Source organism: Podarcis vaucheri, assembly GCF_965113315.1.
Source record: "Podarcis vaucheri genome assembly, chromosome: 3".
NCBI classification, from domain to species: domain Eukaryota; kingdom Metazoa; phylum Chordata; class Lepidosauria; order Squamata; family Lacertidae; genus Podarcis; species Podarcis vaucheri.
The window spans coordinates 119,278,486-119,298,150 of NC_138761.1; the positions used below are offsets into that span (position 1 = coordinate 119,278,486).

Consider the following 19,665-nt stretch of genomic DNA (forward strand, 5'->3'; position numbering starts at 1 on the left):
ACCTGGCTTGAGAGCAGTACATGTGAAAAGGATCTAGGAGTCTTGGTTGACCACAAACTTGACATGAGCCAGCAGTGTGACGCGGCAGCTAGAAAAGCCAATGCAATTCTGGGCTGCATCAATAGGAGTATAGCATCTAGATCAAGGGAAGTAATAGTGCCACTGTATTCTGCTCTGGTCAGACCTCACCTGGAGTACTGTGTCCAGTTCTGGGCACCACAGTTCAAGAAGGACACTGACAAACTGGAACGTGTCCAGAGGAGGGCAACCAAAATGGTCAAAGGCCTGGAAACGATGCCTTATGAGGAACGGCTAAGAGAGCTGGGCATGTTTAGCCTGGAGAAGAGGAGGTTAAGGGGTGATATGATAAACATGTTCAAATATATAAAAGGATGTCACATAGAGGAGGGAGAAAGGTTGTTTTCTGCTGCTCCAGAGAAGCGGACACGGAGCAATGGATCCAAACTACAAGAAAGAAGATTCCACCTAAACATTAGGAAGAACTTCCTGACAGTAAGAGCTGTTCGACAGTGGAATTTGCTGCCAAGGAGTGTGGTGGAGTCTCCTACTTTGGAGGTCTTTAAGCAGAGGCTTGACAACCATATGTTAGGAGTGCTCTGATGGTGTTTCCTGCTTGGCAGGGGGTTGGACTCGATGGCCCTTGTGGTCTCTTCCAACTCTATGATTTTATGATTCTATGATTCTCAGAACAGGTGGTCTTTGATTCTATCTCCAACGGAAGCTAGTTGACATCTAATGTTGGTATCCATCAAGCTCTCTGTCATTTCTGTTGTTGTAGTTGGAACAGATGGCATGAAAGTACAGTGATACCTTGGTTCTCAAAATTAATGCGTTCCAGAAGTCTGTTCCAAAACCAAAGCATTCCAAAACCAAAGTTCGCTTTCCCATAGAAAGTAATGCAAAACGGATTAATCCGGTCCAGACTTTTAAAAACAACCCCTAAAACAGCAATTTTACTATCTAACAAAACCATTGACCCATAAAATGAAAGCAATTATTAATGTACTGTACTGTGAAATAAATAAAACAGTATTGTAGATGATAAAAATTAAAATTATTATTTTTTCTTACCTGCACTTATGATAGTCATTATTTGGATGGGGGGCTTTTATCCATTTCCACAGTCAATCAATCAATCAATCAATCAATCAATCAATCAATCAGTAGCTGAACTGGGATCCACACAGTCACAAAAACAAATTAACTGAAAAAGCCTCAAAATAAATAGCAAAAACAAAAGCACCAAATATAAGCTCCAAATACCATCTGAGAACACTGCAATCGGAAGGCTTGAATTACAATGTGGGGTGTGTGTGATGCAAATTAGCAGCGCAACAGGAAACACAGGGGGATTCAAAACAGAGCACGTTTGGCTTCCAAAAAAAAGTTTGAAAACCAGAATACCTACTTCCGGTTTTGCAGCTTTTGGGTTCTGGAAGGGGAAAAAAAATAACTTCCAAGGACTGATTTACGAAGACTGTCTATACAAATTTGACTAGCACTGTGCTTGTTTACTTGGACACCCCAAGGTATTCGATGGAGCTTACTCTGGTGTAAATTTGCGCAACATTGCAGCCTTAGCAGATTCTCTGGCATGCAGCCTGCACCCTTGAACACATTAAGGGCAGTGTAACCTCAGATTAGATTATTGCAATGCCTCTGAAGACAGTCTGGAAACTTCAACTAGTGCAGAATTCAGTGGTCAGGTTGCTCACTGGAGCAAGACAGTTTGAGCAAATAGCACCTATCCTGGTCCGACTGAACTGGCTATGAATTAGTTTCTGGGCTCAATTCAAGTGCTGGTTTTGACCTATAAAGCCTTAAATGGCTCAGGACCGCAATACTCAAGGATCACCTCTTTCCATATGAACCTACCTGGACCCTGAGATCATCTTCTGAGGTCCTTCTTCATGTGCCTCCTCTACTTGAGGTCCGAAGGGTGGCAACACGAGAAAGCCACTTCCGCCGTCAGAGGAGGTGGGATTGCGGGCTGCACACCCCCACCACGCATGCTGTGATGGCCTGGGAATCCGATTCAGAGGCCGAACCGGAGGAACTCCAGCCTGCACAGGAATCCCCGCCTCCAGGGCCAGCTGAGCTGGGGCAGGGCCTTGAATCCTCAGGAGCAGGCACCAGGTGTATCCACTCTGGCTCCGGAGGGGATTGAGGACACATTGCCTACAGGTGCGCCTCTCCCAGCCCTGTCAGGGGAAGGTGAGTCTCCCCCTGGGTCCAGTAACCCTCCAGCCTCTCCTGAGCTGCGGAGGCTCAGGGCAGAGAGGTGGAGGGAACTGGTTTTCCCCAGGAGGAGTGCTTGCCTTAAGGCCAGGAGAGGCGGGTCTCCTGGGGGCCGGGACAGCCCCTGGCCTCAGAGAAGATAAAGGCCAGTCAGCCCGGTCCCAGGTTGCGGGAGCAACGTCATTGGATACCTGCTTCTGCCCGGACCCAGACCTGTCCTTCCAGAGTTTCCCGTCCCCGCCCGGCTTCCTGCTTCGGACCCCGCTTCGCTCTTTGTGAACTGTTTCCAGACTCTTGACCCAGGACCGGACTTTGACCACGCCAACGGGAACCTTCCCCCCGGAACCAGCACTCCCGCGGTGGCTGGCTCTCAGCCTCCGCGCGATTGAGGGGATCCTTGGCTGCATCATCCCCTGGACAGCCAATCGGCTGGCTCGGGGTGTGTGGCCTGCCCAATTTAACGCAGGGGCGGCTGGGGATCTCCCTCTTTTGCCGCCTCCAGCTGCTCTGGTTTCCCACCCACCCATTCTTTAAGGTTTCGTCTTTGACCTTGCTATGGACCTCGGTTGGTCGCCGTTAAGGGTCCTAGTAGGAATTTTTTTCACTTGGCAAACTCGCACCAGCCACTTGGTTTTTCACCTACCTCGTAGCAAATCGTCACAACTTCCTTGGTGTTGGCGGTTAGGCATTGGTATTGGTATTGTTATGTAGATGGAAGAGGGGAGGTAGCGCCATCACCTGCCCTGCATATTGAAGGGTAGTCCAATAAAGGATTCCGGGGGGGGGGGTGGCCCTGTCCGAAGCCTAGGGAGGTGAGGGCCTAAGGCACGCCCCCGAGCAGTGACCCCGGGGGAGATCCTGGTTGTTGTGCATCAGCAGGACTCCCCCTACTGGCGGTTAACCCTTCCCGGACTTCACGCAGAAAGGCTGAAGCTGGCTAGTCGGTTAGGACCAATGCCTAAGCCAATACCGCTCATCACCTGTAACCCAAAAAAGCTGTGGCCATATTTAGCCCATTCACCTTAAATAATTGTGTCACGTGTCTTTATTTCCACTGGGGGCGGGGCGGGAACTCACCACGCAACTGGCCTCCTCCGCAGTGACTCCCTGTCTGAGAAATACTCTCCCCAGGGAAGTTCACCTGGTACCTTCATTACACACCTTTAGGCGCCAGGCAAAAGCTGTAGGAGCAGGTGTTGTTGCTAGAGAGGGAAGGGGGAGGAGCTCAGTGTGAGCAGCTCCATCATGGAGGAATGACCGGAATTCTTTGTCATTTACCGTGATGACTGAATAAATCATACGTATGAACTTTCTTGTTTCCTCCCTGCTTCTTGGTGCCATTGGGGGCTGGGAGAGGATTCCTCAAGCCAGACACCAGTTTTGTGAAAAAAATAAAGAACTGTGTGCACACTCTTTTGATGACAAAATACTTCTCTCAGAGTGGTGAGAAGTTCCAGGAGTCTTGGCATATACCATAGGTTTCGTTACCTTGGAATTAAGGTTACTGGAGGCTAATAGCATTTATGTGATATAAGGTTTATTTGCGATTACACTTGTCTATCTTTTTTTAAAAAAATGCTTTTTATTGAGATTTAAGAACACCAACACCAACCAACAAAAACATCAAGTCTTATTACATACATCCTACTTTATGCTCCATAGAGCCGTTGACTTCCATCCTTCCCTTCCACAAGTTTTCTTATTCCAATCTATAATTCACAGTTTCATTGGTTAAAAATTACACCGTGACATAAGATTTAATTCAATCCTGCCAACGCTTTCATATTTCTACAGTTCTCACTTATATAAACCATAAATTTACTCCATTCTTTTTGGTACTTCATCTCCTCCTGATTGCGAATTCTGTGTGTCAATTTTGCCATTCCAGCGTATTCGACCAGCTTTATCTGCCATTCCCTTACAGTTGGAATCTCCTGTAACTTCCACTTTTGGGCTATCAGAACTCTAGCTGCTGCTGTTACATACAGATATACTCTTTAGTCTGTCTTCTTAATATCTTCTCCCACCAAACCTAGCAAAAATTCTTCCAGCTTTTTTGGAAAAGTATATTTAAACATCTTTTTTAACTCATTATAGATCAATTCCCAAAACTCTTTTATTTTGTTACATGATCACCAAATGTGGTAAAAATCGCCATCCTTTTCCTTGCATTTCCAGCAAGTTTTGCTACTTGTCCTATGTCAGGGGATGATTAGCTGCTTGTGCTTAAAATAGTGCCCCTTCAGAGTTTGTGCGACCCCACAAACCTCTGTGTGTGACAGAGCTCCTCAGACATGTCTGCTCTAGTCACTTGTAGAGTCCGACAGTGGCTGTCTGCGGAAGCGCTTCCAGCAAAGAAGTTCCTTAACGGAAACGCGTCTCCTGGACTCACGACGTGACAGCTTCCGGCGAAGCATAGGTCTCCCTGCAGTTGCTTCTGACACCTCCCCGCTATTTTCGCTCGAAGTGTCTCTCACCCCTTTCTCTCCCCTTCTGCTTCCTGCCTGGGCTGCTGCGTCTCTCTCAGCATTGCTGAGATCCTCCTCCAGAGACCCCGCGCTCCCCCTGCTGGTCCCTGCTTTGGCTGTTGACTCTCTCCCAGTCTCTGGGAGCCCTACCACTTCCCTTTCCTCCGATGTCAGTTCCCTGACATCCTATATGTTTTTGCCAGTTTGGTGGGAGTGAGATACCAGCGATAGACCATTTTCATAACATTCTCTTTTAAAGCGGAGCATGCAGTGAATTTTAGACTCTCGTTCCAAACGATTACACTTGTCTATCAATCCATACATCCCATGCTTATTTAAAGGGCAGACGGTGGGAGGAAACAGTCCTTCTGGGGTCTAGCTGTGTGGGAAATATTCCGGCAAAGCAGAGACTACCTGCCTCTCCTTCCCACCTGGGATCAGGCATGGAGAAGAAGAGAAAAATAAGGCAAACCATAAGGAATTTTAAGAGCACATACAATGAACACCCATGATAGAATTGAGGCACTTTAGAATATTTTGGCTGATAGGAGTTAACAGTCAGAGACTGGCCATTGTGACTTCATGCTGATGCTGCTCACCTAAAGGAGAGGGACTGGCCCCTGTGACCACATGCTGATGTCACCTGCTTGAAGGAGATTGGCCATTGTGACCACATGCTGGTGCCAGGATACTGACTAATCCATGTGCCCCTATTTGGCTGTCCTTCCCAGGAAGAGAGAAACTGGCCAAGGTACCAACCCACCTGAAGGAGAGAGAGAGAGAGGCCATCCTTTTCAATACATTGTATATCATTTCCCAGTAAGCTTTAACCTTATACAAGACCACCACATATGATAAAAAGAACTTTCTTTCTCTTTACATTTCCAACACTTGTTTAGTTTAGAGTTATACATTTTTGCCAGTTCACTCGCTGTTAGTTACCAACAATATATCATTTTCATATCATTTTCTCTTAAACCATAACATGATATAAATTTTATGTCCATATGGATATAAAATTTACAGCAGCCATACAGTCCTGCTTCTACTTGCCTTCATGAGTAGCTCCATGTGTCCACTATTACCTGCTCCGATGAAGGTTGACCAATGTACTCCCCACATGATGATACCACTGGCCTCAAAGACAGAAACTGGCCAATGAGACCTCATGTTGATGCTGCTTGCTTGAAAAAGGCCCCACCCATTGTGACTTCATGCTGATGTTGCTCACCTGAAGGAGAGGGACTGGCCACTGTGACCACATGCTGATGTCACCTGCTTGAAGGAGATTGGCCATTGTGACCACATGCTGGTGCCAGGATATTGACTAATCCATGTGTCCCCATTCAGATGTCCTTCTCAGGAAGAGAGAAACTGGCCAATGTACCAACCCACCTGAAGGAGAGAGAGGCTAGGATGATACTGCCTGCCTGAGGGAGAGACACTGGCGTCTGTGACCGCATGATAATGCCCATTCCGAACTTAAGGAGGAGGGGGGTTGCGGGCTCACGACCCCGCCCACACTCACTCCCGCGAGGCTGGCGCCAGCCTCGCAGGAAGCAGGGATTCCCTTAATTTGCATCCCCTGCAGCGCCAGCCAATTGGCTGGCGGCAGGGGCGGGCCTTCCAGAGGCCACATAAGGTCGGGGCAGCCCTCAGCTCGCCCCTTTTCTTCCTAGCAGCTGACGCGGTTTGTGACCGCATGATAATGATGCTCACTTGAAGGAGAGAGAGGGACCAGCCTCTGTGCCCATGCAACAACTTTCACGATAAAGGCCCAAAGCCTTTGCACCACATAAAAATAGAAGTTGAGGTTTCTCAACTTCCTTTCTTACTCTGCCATTCTCTCAAAGGCAAGAGTCATCTTCTTTACAGCTGTCATCCAAGAGGTTGGGGGACTGTCCTTCTATCTTTTGTTGGCTGCCTGTGAGAGCATCTTCTGTTCTGAATCCGCCGGAGGCCTAGAACCGCTTCAGGGTTGTGCTGAGGATTATGGCCTTCAAAAGACGTTAATCTACTGAGGTGGACATTCTAAAGCCACTGCAGGAAGCCCTTTGGCCCATCTGCCTCATGTGTCAGGAGTCCAGGTTCCCGGCTTGATAACACAGTAGGCGTAGGTAATTAAAAGGAGGATTTATTGCAAAAACAAACAGATAGCTCCGGATGGCTCTAAGAAGAAGAAGAAGAGTTTGGATTTGATATCCCGCTTTATCACTACCCAAAGGAGTCTCAAAGCGGCTAACATTCTCCTTTCCCTTCCTCCCCCACAACAAGCACTCTGTGAGGTGAGTGAGGCTGAGAGACTTCAGAGAAGTGTGACTAGCCCAAGGTCACCCAGCAGCTGCATGTGGAGGAGCGGAGACGCAAATCCGGTTCACCAGATTACAAGTCCACCGCTCTTAACCACTGCACCACACTGGCTTTCTAACATAGCCACTGGCATTATCACTCAAGATGACCCTTCTAAAACTCCTTCCAGTGTCTACAGAATATATTGAACCAACGCCCCTTACATTTCTTGTTTTGCTTCCTGTCTAGCAGCCCTCCCATTCGCCGACTCCTTGGCCTTATTAGATCATCTCCAGCCTCTTCCTTTCCTGAGTGTCTCTCTCTGTGTCTGAGCTGCCTGAGAGCTTTGGCTGTGTTCCCGCCTGCTCTCAGCTGTTCCCTTGGCAACCAACATTCCAAGGGGCAGGGAAGCCGCCTGTGACCACTGTTCAGCCTGCATCAGATCTAACCCTCTCTGTTCTGCAGCTGACTGTAAAGTTCCACTAGGAGCTGGCTTATTCCTGACACTATGTTGGCTTCTGGACAGGGACATCCGTTGAGACCCCTTTAATGTCACACGCACACCTCCCATACCATGCGTTCATGTTGTGTGCGATGCTATGGGGTGTGCGCAAGTAACACGGGCATGCCACATGGGCTGCATGATTAAGGTGAGCATGTCATGCAGTGTGTGCACACGGTTGCTGAATTTTTGTGTGTGTGGCCTACCCCCCTGCTTGAAAATTTGGTGGGGAGCCTTGGTCACCCCGACTCCCCTAGATAGAACAATAAATAATGACAGTGCATTTTTCTGGGGGTGCGCAGGGGTACGAATACCCCTAAATATTTTGTGAATGTAACGTGAGACATAACTATTATTATTATTATTATTAAAAAATAGTTTCTTCTCTATCATGGTGAATCATTATTTCCATTGCTAACCTGATGGCGGCCTCATTTCCTGTCACAGTGTCTCCTGAGTCTCAGACGGAAGCGAGCGTTTAATGTGTGAAGTAGGAATTGGAATCTAGCACGCTGATTGGTCTGTTTTATTGTATTTACTGTATTTGTTTCCCCGGATTTGAACAATAAAATGTTGATTTTCATGCGTCATAATGAGAGTACCCCTAAACGATTTTTTAGAAAGAAAAAACACACACTGTATAATGATGTCCACCAACTTGGGGGGCTGTAAAAGACATATTGAGACAAATTTGTGGATGCTAAGGCTGTCGGCAGCCACAACCCACAATGAATGAGTTCTAACTCCCCTGGACGGAGGCAGTATGTCTCTGAATGCAAGTTTCTGGGAATCACAAGAGGGCAGAGGGACCTGTTTCGCTCAGCTTCTACTTGTGGGAGTACCATAGGCACCTGCTTCGCCACTGTGAGAACAGGATTCTGGCCTACATTGGCCTGTTTCTGTGGGCTCCTCCTAAGGCAAAGTGAGGTGGAACGGAGCCGACTGCTCCTCCAAACAGCCCCTCAGGTGGGGGGCAGGCAGAGACTGTGCAACCCTGCGGTGGAGGAGGCAATAAAGCGGATCAACTTCAGCAGAGCAATTCCACAGAGACTGGAGCTCCTCCTCCTACCCCGATGTCCCCCTTTCTCCTTCCATTATCACTATATTTCATTCTTGATGCTTTGCATCTCGCATCCTTGAGATGGTTTTATTCATGGTCTCATTAGTGTTGAGTTTCTCTTCAAAGAGAGCCGTGTTTATCATTTCATTCCCCCCCCCCGCGATTATTTCCTGCGTTATGACTTTCACCACAGGGTTTGATGCCCATTTACCTCTGACAACTGACAACCGCTTGCTTTTGCTGGAGGCATCTTATTATTCTATTTGCTCTTTTCCTCCTCTGCGTTTGCTTCCGTGTGGATTTCTAATGATCTGTTTTGCTGTATTCTTCCTGGCAACAATTCTTGGGGGATTTTTTTTTTTTTGTTCTCATAGGTTTGAATGGAACCGTGCTGGAATCGGTGCTGACACCTCTGGATTCTCGTCCCCATCTTGCCTGAGTTTGTGTGTTTTAAATATTTTCGGTGACATGCCTTGGCTCATTCAGCGAAGTCGCTCTTAGCCTTTGGAACGTGTCATTAAGGGATGAATGGATTTAACTTGCAGTCCTGTGCACACGTACCTGGAATCAAGTCCCATTGAAGCTTACTTCTGAGTAAACCTGCACAGGATTGCACTGTGATGGAGACATTAGCATTTTCACATCCAGTGCCAGTTCATTGGTTATTCAGTCAATCATAGTCTGCTCTTCTGTTCACATAGCACAACATAAAATTGCAAAAAAGTACACATCAGCGGGGGTCGAGGGGGGGGAGAGCAGGAATTTTAAAAGACAGATTGTCAGTCAGCAATAGCGTTAAGCATCAAATGCCTCTCAAAATGTATTAAATGTTTTTGTTGAAAGTTTTCAACATAGAATACAATAAAAGCCAAACTAATCTAAAGAAAAGAAAAATAAAGAAAAACAATTTTTTAAAAAATAGAGAGGCAGGAGAAAATGAGAAAAGTGAAAAATGAATTAAAAAAGCCCTCTATCAGAATGATGTCAAATCACCTTTTCTATATGCAGAAAAGTAGACCTTCCCAGCTCTCACCTGGGCCCCAGCCTCCTCCTACCCTGGGAGATGCTTTCTGCCCTGCCTCTCAGATAGATCCCTTCATCTTCGATCGCGCTGTGGGTTAAACCACAGAGCCTAGGACTTGCCGATCAGAAGGTTGGCGGTTCGAATCCCCACGATGGGGTGAGCTCCCGTTGCTCAGTCCCTGCTCCTGCCAACCTAGCAGTTCGAAAGCACGTCAAAGTGCAAGTAGATAAATAGGTACCGCTCCAGCAGGAAGGTAAACGGCGTTTCCGTGCGCTGCTCTGGTTCGCCAGAAGCGGCTTAATCATGCTGGCCACATGACCCAGAAGCTGAATGCCAGCTCCCTTGGCCAATAAAGTGAGATGAGCGCTGCAACCCCAGAGTCGTCTGCAACTGGACCTAATGGTCAGGGGTCCCTTTACCTATACCTTTAAGAGCTACAAAATAAAAGCAGCTAGACTAAATAAGAGAGACAGGAAAAGGAAAGAAAGAAAGAAACAAACAAACAGGGGCTTCTGATTCTCTGTCAATTGCATATGTATAACAATCTTTCAAAATATTCAAAGCATGCACTACAGCATAACATAAATCAGTTGCCTTATCCTTATAGTCACCATTCACTTCTCACTATGTTATTTACTGAGCTGAATCCTGCAACAATTCTAGAATTCTACAATAGGATCCAGAATGCAGCAGTCTAATTGTTCTGCAGGAGCCACCCAATCCAGCTCCAGGTGGAAGTGAATCAGTGACCTGATTGGCCTGCAGGAGCAGCCAATCAGGCTCCTGGATGAAGTGAATCAGCAACCTGATTGGCCTACAGGAGCAGCCTGGAATTAGCCAGTCACGCAGGGCCCATTGTTTAAATAATGTATATACAGTGGTACCTCGGGTTACGGACCCTTCATGTTAAAAACGCTTCAGGTTACAGACTCCGCTAACCCAGAAATAGTACCTTGGGTTAAGAACTTTGCTTCAGGCTGAGAACAGAAATCGTGCTCCGGCAGCACGGCAGCAGCAGGAGGCTCCATTAGCTAAAGTGGTGCTTCAGGTTGAGAACAGTTTCAGGTTAAGAACGGGCCTCCAGAACGAATTAAGTACGTAACCAGAGGTACCACTGTATAGCTAGACATTTTGGGGAAAGATTCATTCATTGCTACTATGAGCTGAATAAAGAGCATGAAATTCACACTCGACTCTGAGTATATTTCACACTATATTTCACAGAGCCCACCCCAGTGCCCCAACCCTCACCCACCATGGTTCTCACACAAAGAAGGGTTACCCTTGCTCTTGACCGAATCCAAAAGGGTACCCACAAAAAAACCACTGTTCCTGGATTTTTGTGTTCTCTCAGGTGGGCCTTGACATAGGAGCCAACTCCTAGGGGCGATGGGGGCTTCAGCCCCCACCATAAAACATTTGAGGGGGCCTGGCCCCCACAAAGTTGATGGGCATTCAAATGGTTTGTGCTCACTGCGTCACGTGATGCAGGGCAGGGCTTACCTAGGCCTCCACAATATTTCGTGTGATGGCCTGGGATTCGGACTCGGATGCTCAACCTGAGGGATTCCCCGCCTCCAGAACCAGCTGAGCCGGGACTGGGGCATGAGCCTGAAGGGTCCTCACCTGTGCTGGATCCTCAGGTGCAGGCATCAGCTCTGGCTCCTGAGGTGATGGAGGACCCATTACCTGCAGGTGCTCCTTTCCCAGCCCTGTCAGGGGAAGCTGAGGTTGCCTCTGGGTCCAGTAACCCTCCAGCCTCTCCTGAGCTGCAGAGGCTCAGGGCAGAGAGTCGGAGGGAACTAAGTTCCTGCAGGAGGAGTGCTCGCCTCCAGGCCAGGAGAGGTGAGACATCAGAGGATCGGGGCTGCCCTATGCCTCGGGGCAGATAAAAGCCAGTCAGCCCCAGTCCCAAGTTGTGGGAGCAACATTGTTGGTTGTTAGTTCCTGCCTGAACCCTGTCCTGCTTTCCTGCCTGAGCTCCTGACCCGCCCTGGCTCTCTGCTTGCAAGCCTGTTCCTGACTTCACCCGGCTCCCTGCCCAGCACCCAGCTTCAGCTACTACGGACTGCCTCCACGTTGCACCTTTGACCACGGACCGGACTTGGACCTTGCCTGTCGGGTAACCCACGGGACCAGCACATTTTGTTCAAGTTGGCACCCCTGGGCCTTTGGTGTTCTTGGGGTTCCTGATTTTCCCCCCACTTGCTCTTGCCGGTCCTCCACAGCAACACACTGACCTGAGGCTTATTGACGAAAAATACCACCCCCAGGCAACTGGTCCATGACTCATAATATAAATTTTCTGCTCTTCTGTTCTCTTGGCTGTTGCATCTCTGGAGTGGAAGTATTTACTAGCTGAGTAATCTGGGGGCAGCAGGTCAGAGCGTCCCTTCCTCTTTGTTCTCTAGTGCATCAGCCTTCATAAATAAATCCATGCACATGTGTGCATAATGCATCTACCGTATGTGCTTTTGCTTAGGCGTCTGTTAATGCAGGCATTCCCTCAATCACCCAACCAGCTCTCCTGTTTTAATGGTTGTGGTGCTTTAACGGTATTGTTTTATTGCACATTTTAGTGGTGGATATTTATATTATAATGTTTGTGTAACTGGTATCTATTACGGCTCCGCACAGCTCCCCTGGTTGAAGGATGGGGCTAAGGTTTAATCAGTGTTTTTAAAATCCTATTTGAACGTGTGGTCAGGAGGGGGAGGGAGAAGGAGACACTGCCTCTCCACTCACCCTGACTGCATTGCAAGAGCAGTCGGGTCAATCCTGCTGGGTGCTGTTACCTGGTGAAGCAGACCCCTGCAGCCAGCAGGATTGAAGCTTCCGCTTACCAGCTTATCATGCTGGGGTCTGCTTCCACATCCCCCTTTGAATCAAGCCAAATTTTGGTTCGGGATCTGAGCGTGGGCTAAATCCAGTTCACAACACTAGCTTTTATATTTGTAAACCACTTAGAACCCTACATTGGTATTAAGCGGCATATAAATTAATAATTATAGAAACACACATTGGCTAGTTCTGAACAAAAAAAGGATGGTCTTGCCTGTGGGCCTCCCACTGTGTAAGGCTTCAAGGAAGCGGATCCCTCCCCCGGTGGCAGTGATTAAATCAGGCATAGGCAAACTCCAGCCCTCCAGATGTTTGGGACTACAATTCCCATCATCCCTAACCACTGGTCTTGTTCGCTAGGTATGATGGGAATTGTAGTCCCAAACATCTGGAGGGCTGGAGTTTGCCTATACCTGGATTAATAAGATCAAACAAAAGTAGCGTTCTTACCAGAGGTTCTTTAATAATCACAGTGAGAGACAAAGGAATGCACAACCTTCTAAAAGTGATGTTGCTCCCAGTTAAGGTTCACCCCCTCCGTCCCCCTTAATCTACGTCACTCCTACATTGGGTAATCTGAGCTTGTTGCCTATGTGCTTTCTGTTCTATCACTCTCAGAACTCATCCAGTCCTAGGCAAGGAGGAGTCAGGAATGCTGTCCAAGGACACTGAATCTGCCAGCTGTCTCTCTCCTGGTATGCCCTCTTCTAGTTGTTCCTCACCCAGTATTTCCCAGCTCCTTCCCTCTGGACAAAGCCCCTCTGCAAACCACTGTTCTAAATCAAACCACTGCCCTTGGGAAGGTGCAGGAGAATAGGGGTGGCGGCTCCCACCATTCCTCCTCAGTCCAGCCTCTGGCACATTGGCAGGTGGATGGTGAGAACTGGTTGCCAGATTAGATGGGTTTATGTCAGATCCAGAAGGAGCCTTCTGACATTCTTCACTATCATTATTATTTATTATTTCATCTCCATTGTCACCCTTTCTTAACAAGGAGCTCATTTATGGTTCCTCCATCACAACCACCACATGAGGGAATTTACACTGAGAGATGGTGACCATGACTGAGTGGGAACTTCAGTTCAGGCGTCCCAGATTCTAGTCTGGTGCCTTAACCACTTACACCACAATATCACCTTCTTCTAGGAACTTCTTCCTCCTGAAGTAGCTCTGGCCAGCTCCATCCTGACTGGGCCACCAGTTCATTCTTGATGTGTTGGGGGTACCCCGAGTAACACGGTCCAGGTCCGGTCCCAAATCCAAGGGTTCCGCAAGGAGTCAGTCTGACAGGGCCAAGGCAGGACACGAGGCAGGAAACCAGGCAAGGTCAGACACAGGGTCTCAGGCAGGTTCTAGCAAACAGCAGTGTTGCTCCCACAACCTGGGGCAGGGTCCGACAGCCTTTTATCTCTGTCGGGGTAACCGGCCAGTCCAGATACCCTGGTGACTCACCTCCCTGTCTTGCCCGAAGGCTAGCACTCAGGTCTCTCCTTCTCTCAGACCTCAGTCTCTGCAGCTCAGGAGATGTCAGTGGATTACTAGACCCAGAGGCCTCCTCAGCCTCTCCTGACCCAACTGCTAGTGGAGCAGCTGTAAGTGATGGCCCAGCTGGAGGCAACGAGGTGATCCCCACATCTGGAGCCAGGTCAGGCCCAGGCCCCTGACCTGGCCCAGCTGGTGCTTGTTGCAGGGGAACCTGTGCAGACTGCTGCTGTGATGGCCTGGGATTCCGATTCGGAGGATGAAACAGAGGAATCCCAGCCTGCACAGGAGTCCCCGCCTCCAGGGCCGGCTGAACTGGGGCAAGGCCTAGAGGCTGAGGAGCCTGCACCTGTGGCAGTGCATCAGGAGCTGGCCCCAGGTGAAGCCCTTCTGGCCCCAGAGGGGCTTGATGACTCAGTGGCCACAGGTGAGCCTCCTCCAGGGCCCAGTAACCCTTCGGCCTCTCCTGATCTGCAGAGGCTTAGGGCAGAGAGGCGAAGGGAACTGGCTTCTCCCAGGAGGAGTGCTCGCCTTAAGGCCAGAGGAGGCGGGGCTCCTGGGGGTCGGGACCGCCCCTGACCTTAGAAGAGGATAAAAGCCCAGTCAGGCCGGCCCCAGGTTGCGGGAGCAATGTCGTTGTTGGCTACGGACCTTCCTGTGTTCTTGATCCCTGCTCGGCTTCCTGTTCCTGACTATCCAGTACTCCTGTTCCCTGCTCGGCCTCCTGTTCCCGACCATCCGGCGTTCCTGTTACCTGCTCAGCCTTCTGTTCCAGCGTTACTGTTCCCCGCCCGGCTCTCTGCATCGGACCTCGCCCCTCTTCTACACTTCTGGACTCTGCTACACTCACGGTACCTTACCCCCGGGACCAGCACAGTTTGCTCCCGCCCCACCCGCACTCCCCCTTCGTAGGGGTGCGTTCGGGAAGAGCCAGAGGCCATGGCTGACCAGGCGGCTGCACTGGTGACTTTGACCCAGGAGAACCAGGCCTTGACTCACACCGTGCAGCAGCTCAGTGACGCGGTTGTGGCACTTCAGCAATGCTTGGAAGCCCTACCGGCTCCTGGGGCCGACGCCCCAGCGCCTGGCAAGTACCCAGTGGCTTTACCTGAGAAATTTGATGGAGCCCCGGCCAGCTTTCCCATGTTCCTGGCCCACGCCAAGCTGTATATTCAGGGGCGAGCCCGGAACTTTCCTGACGACCGCACCAAGGTGCACTTTTTGATTAGTTTGTTAAAGGACCAGGCGGCCAAGTGGGTGTTGCCGCTACTCAGGCAAGACTCCCCCTTGCTGGCAGACTATACGGGGTTTTGCAATCGTTTGGAGGCCGCGTTCGGCAACCCCCAGAAAGGGAGTCAAGCCAACCGGGCGATTCGGCGTTTGAAACAGGGCAAGTCCACGGTGGCCGCATATACCACGGAGTTTCGGCTGTTGGCACAGGACTTGACCTGGAATGATTCGGCACTGCGGGACCAGTATCTCGAAGGGCTTTCGGACGAGGTACTGGATCAGTTGGCCACAATGGAACGCCCCACCACGCTAGACACTCTCATTCAACGGAGTCTACAAATAGACGACCGGTTGGAGGAACGTCGTCAGGCCCGGGGTCGCCGACACTTCCAGTTCACGGCACCAGCGTTTTCCGGCAGCCCCACGGTCACAACTGATTTAACGGAGGAGCCTATGCAGCTCGGGGCAGTGCGGCCACGCCTTTCCCCCACAGAGAAGGCGCGGCGTCGGGAGGGAAATCTCTGTCTTTACTGTGGCGGAAGTGGACACTTCGCTCGGTCTTGCCCTGAGAAACGCCAGCCGCAGGGAAACCGCCAACCCCAGTAGCTGATGGCCCTAGCTACCGGGGGTCCCAAACCGCGCAGAATGGGCCTGCACCAATGGACTTGCAACATCTTATGGTTTCGGTACGTTTATACCCTCCAGGTGGGCCCTGGATCCACACCCATGCTTTGGTAGATTCAGGGGCAACCCGCTCCTATATGGACGCTGCTTTTGCCGCCCATCATCAGGTGCCACTTCGGAACAAGCCAGTACCGGTCCAGGTGGAAGCGACTGACGGACGACTTCTGTGTTCAGGTGCCGTTACTCAGGAGACCCAGCCCCTGGTCCTGTGTTTCCAGCAGCACCGGGAGTTGCGAACTTTGGACATTGCCTCTATGCCCCGCTTCCCCCTGGTGCTCGGGATGGACTGGCTGGAAGCCCACAACGTTCAGATCGACTGGGTCAAACGGACCGTGCACTTCCCAGACCCATGTTCCCATGCTCAATCCGGGACGCTGGTGGCCGCGCCCTCAGAGGAGGCAGCACCCTCGCTCCCAGCCGTGTATCAGGACTACCAGGACGTGTTCGAGGAACGGGGGGCAGACCAGCTGCCGCCGCATCGGCCTTTTGACTGCGGCATAGACCTCCAACCCAGAGCGCCTTTACCAGTGAGTCGCTTATATTCTCTAACAGAGCCAGAGCGCGAGGCTTTGCAGGACTTCTTGCGCAAGAACCTGGAGCGTGGGTTCATTAGGCCTTCCACCTCGCCTACCGCGGCACCAGTGCTTTTCGTTAAGAAGAAATGTGGGGAACTCCGCCCTTGCCATGACTACCGAGCCCTGAACAAAATTACCGTCCCAGATCGGTACCCCTTGCCCCTTATCTCGGAGCTGCTGGAGCGGGTGCAAGGGGCACAGGTGTTCACCAAGCTGGACCTCCGGGGGGCCTACAACTTGATTCGGATCTGAGCCGGGGATGAGTGGAAGACAGCGTTTGGGACCCGGTACGGGCAGTTCGAATATTTGGTTATGCCGTTCGGTTTGTGCAACGCGCCTGCTGTGTTCCAACGCTACATCAACCACGTGTTTCAGGACTTGTTAGACAAGTACGTGGTGGTGTATTTGGATGACATACTGATTTACTCCCGTGACCCGGCTCGCCATGAGGGACATGTCTGGACCGTGCTGCAACGCTTGCGTGAGCACCGTTTGTACGCAAAGCTCAGCAAGTGCGAGTTCCATCAGCGGACTGTGGACTTCCTTGGTCACCGGCTCTCCCCGGATGGGGTGCAAATGGACCCGGGGAAGGTGACAGCGGTTCAAGAATGGGCGGCACCCCGGAACCGCAAGGACCTACAACGTTTCCTGGGGTTCGCCAATTACTACCGGACCTTCATGGCTGATTATGCTCATCGCACCACCCCGTTGACCCGGCTACTGCGCCCAAAGACGCCGTTTTCCTGGGACAAGGAGGCAGAGGAGGCGTTTCAGGGGTTGAAGGCCTGTTTCCAGAGGGCACCAATCTTACAACATCCTGACCCCTCTTGACCCTTTGTGGTGGAGACCGACGCCTCCAGTACGGCTCTCGGTGCCGTCTTGTCTCAACAGATTGGTCCTGAAGCGCCACTCTTACCCTGTGCCTTCTATTCCCGCCAGCTCCTACCAGCGGAGCGTAACTATACTGTGTGGGAGCGGGAACTACTGGCCATCAAGGTAGCCTTTGAGGTCTGGCGCCATCATCTTGAGGGGGCACGACATCCGGTGGAGGTGAGAACCGACCACCGGAACCTGGAGTACCTCCAGACCACCCGCAAGCTGAACCAAAGACAGATCCGGTGGGCATTGTTCTTTTCCCGGTTCCAGTTTCGGATCCGCTACATCCCTAGCTCTCAGAATCAGAAGGCGGATGCCCTGTCCCGGAAACCTGAAGACAACGCAGACACGGTACAGCAAGCAGCACCCACCACGATCCTACCTCCGGCTGCATTCCTGGCCACCCAGGAGGCGCAGCCACTGCAGGTTCGGGTGCGGGAACAGCAGCGGGTCGACGCTTGGGCCCAGGATCGTCTCCGGGAGCTGGCTGAAGGGTCCAGCCCACAGTATCCGGGGCTGGTCCTGCATCAGGGCCTTCTGCTGCACCACGGTCGGCTGTACGTCCCACCAGGGCCACTATGGCTGGAGGTTCTCCGGATGGCCCATGATGCCCCAGCAGCGGGGCACTTTGGACAGTATCGGACCACCCATCTGGTCAGTCGGGAATTTTGGTGGCCCCGCCTGAAGGCTGACGTGGCTCGCTACGTTGCTGGTTGTGATGTCTGTCGTCGCGCCAAGGGTCCTACCGGGCGACCTACTTCAGCCATTGCCAGTTCCACCGCGCCCTTGGCACACGGTTTCGTTGGACTTTGTAGTGGACTTACCCTCGTCTCGTGGCTGTACCTGCCTTCTGGTTTTCTCCGACCATTTCACCAAGATGGTACACTGCGCTCCCTGTCCATCTGTACCCACAGCCAAGGAAACTGCTCAGCTGTACCTTCAGCATGTCTTCCGCCTGCATGGACTACCTGAGCGCGTGGTGTCCGACCGGGGAGTTCAGTTCACATCCCGGTTCTGGCGAGCATTACACCAGACCCTCGGGACAGAGGTCTGCCTCTCGTCAGCCTACCACCCACAGACCGATGGCCAGACGGAACGGGCGAACGCGGTGCTGGAGCAGTACCTCCGGTGTTACTGCAGCTACCAGCAGGATGACTGGGTCGACCACCTGGCATTGGCGGAGTTCGCCTATAACAACGCGGTGAATGCGTCCACCCAGCAGACCCCGTTCCAGGCCAGTTATGGTTATCATCCACGGCTGTTTCCAGAGGTGCTGCCGGCATCTGCGGTCCCGGCAGTGACGGAGTGGCTTCAAGAGCTCCAGTCCCAGCAACAGCTTTTGGTGGAGCAACTGCACCAGGCCAAGGAAGCGTACAAAGCCCAGGCCGACCGTCACCGCCAGGTGGGGCCGGAACTTCGCGTCGGTGACCTGGTTTGGCTCTCCACTTGCCATCTCCACCCCTCTCAACCTTCGCGGAAGTTGGACGCCCGCTTCATCGGCCCGTTCCCTATCGTAGACCAAGTCTCTCCTGTGGCATTCCGTCTCCGGTTACCCGCAACCCTGAAGGTTCACCCGGTCTTCCACAGGTCCCTTTTGAGTCCGGTGGCCCCACCCGACGAGTTCCACCCGAACAGTCCCCGACCGCAGCCAGTGTTGGTTCGGGGAGAGCCTGAGTACGAGGTGGAACGCATCCTGGACTCCCGATACCGCAGGGGAAAGCTGCAGTATCTCATTGACTGGAAGGGGTACGGACCGGAGGACCGTTCCTGGGAACCAGCGGCCAACGTCCACGCACCTGCCTGCCTCCGAGAGTTCCATGCGACGTACCCCGGCAAGCCGGGTCCGGACCCTCGGTTGAGGGGGGGGCCTGGGAGGGGGGATGGTGTGATGGCCTGGGATTCCGATTCGGAGGATGAAACAGAGGAATCCCAGCCTGCACAGGAGTCCCCGCCTCCAGGGCCGGCTGAACTGGGGCAAGGCCTAGAGGCTGAGGAGCCTGCACCTGTGGCAGTGCATCAGGAGCTGGCCCCAGGTGAAGCCCTTCTGGCCCCAGAGGGGCTTGATGACTCAGTGGCCACAGGTGAGCCTCCTCCAGGGCCCAGTAACCCTTCGGCCTCTCCTGATCTGCAGAGGCTTAGGGCAGAGAGGCGAAGGGAACTGGTTGCCCCCAGGAGGAGTGCTCGCCTTAAGGCCAGAGGAGGCGGGGCTCCTGGGGGTCGGGACCGCCCCTGACCTTAGAAGAGGATAAAAGCCCAGTCAGGCCGGCCCCAGGTTGCGGGAACAACGTCGTTGTTGGCTACGGACCTTCCTGTGTTCTTGATCCCTGCTCGGCTTCCTGTTCCTGACTATCCAGTACTCCTGTTCCCTGCTCGGC

At 51.7% G+C, this 19,665-nt stretch overlaps 2 long non-coding RNA genes across 2 annotated transcripts in view; one reads left to right on the forward strand and one right to left on the reverse strand.

Moving 5' to 3' along the window:
• Nucleotides 1-5,036: 5,036 nt before the first annotated feature.
• The window catches only part of LOC309528870, a 111,162-nt gene continuing 96,533 nt past the window's right edge, over nucleotides 5,037-19,665 (reverse strand). The window contains exon 3 of the long non-coding RNA XR_014217943.1: nucleotides 5,037-5,490. This is a non-coding gene — a long non-coding RNA (uncharacterized lncRNA). The remainder of the gene's footprint in view (nucleotides 5,491-19,665) is intronic.
• LOC309528885 lies at nucleotides 6,550-9,122 on the forward strand. The gene is made up of 3 exons (XR_014217958.1): nucleotides 6,550-6,834; nucleotides 7,266-7,666; nucleotides 8,953-9,122. It is a non-coding gene; the product is annotated as an uncharacterized lncRNA (long non-coding RNA).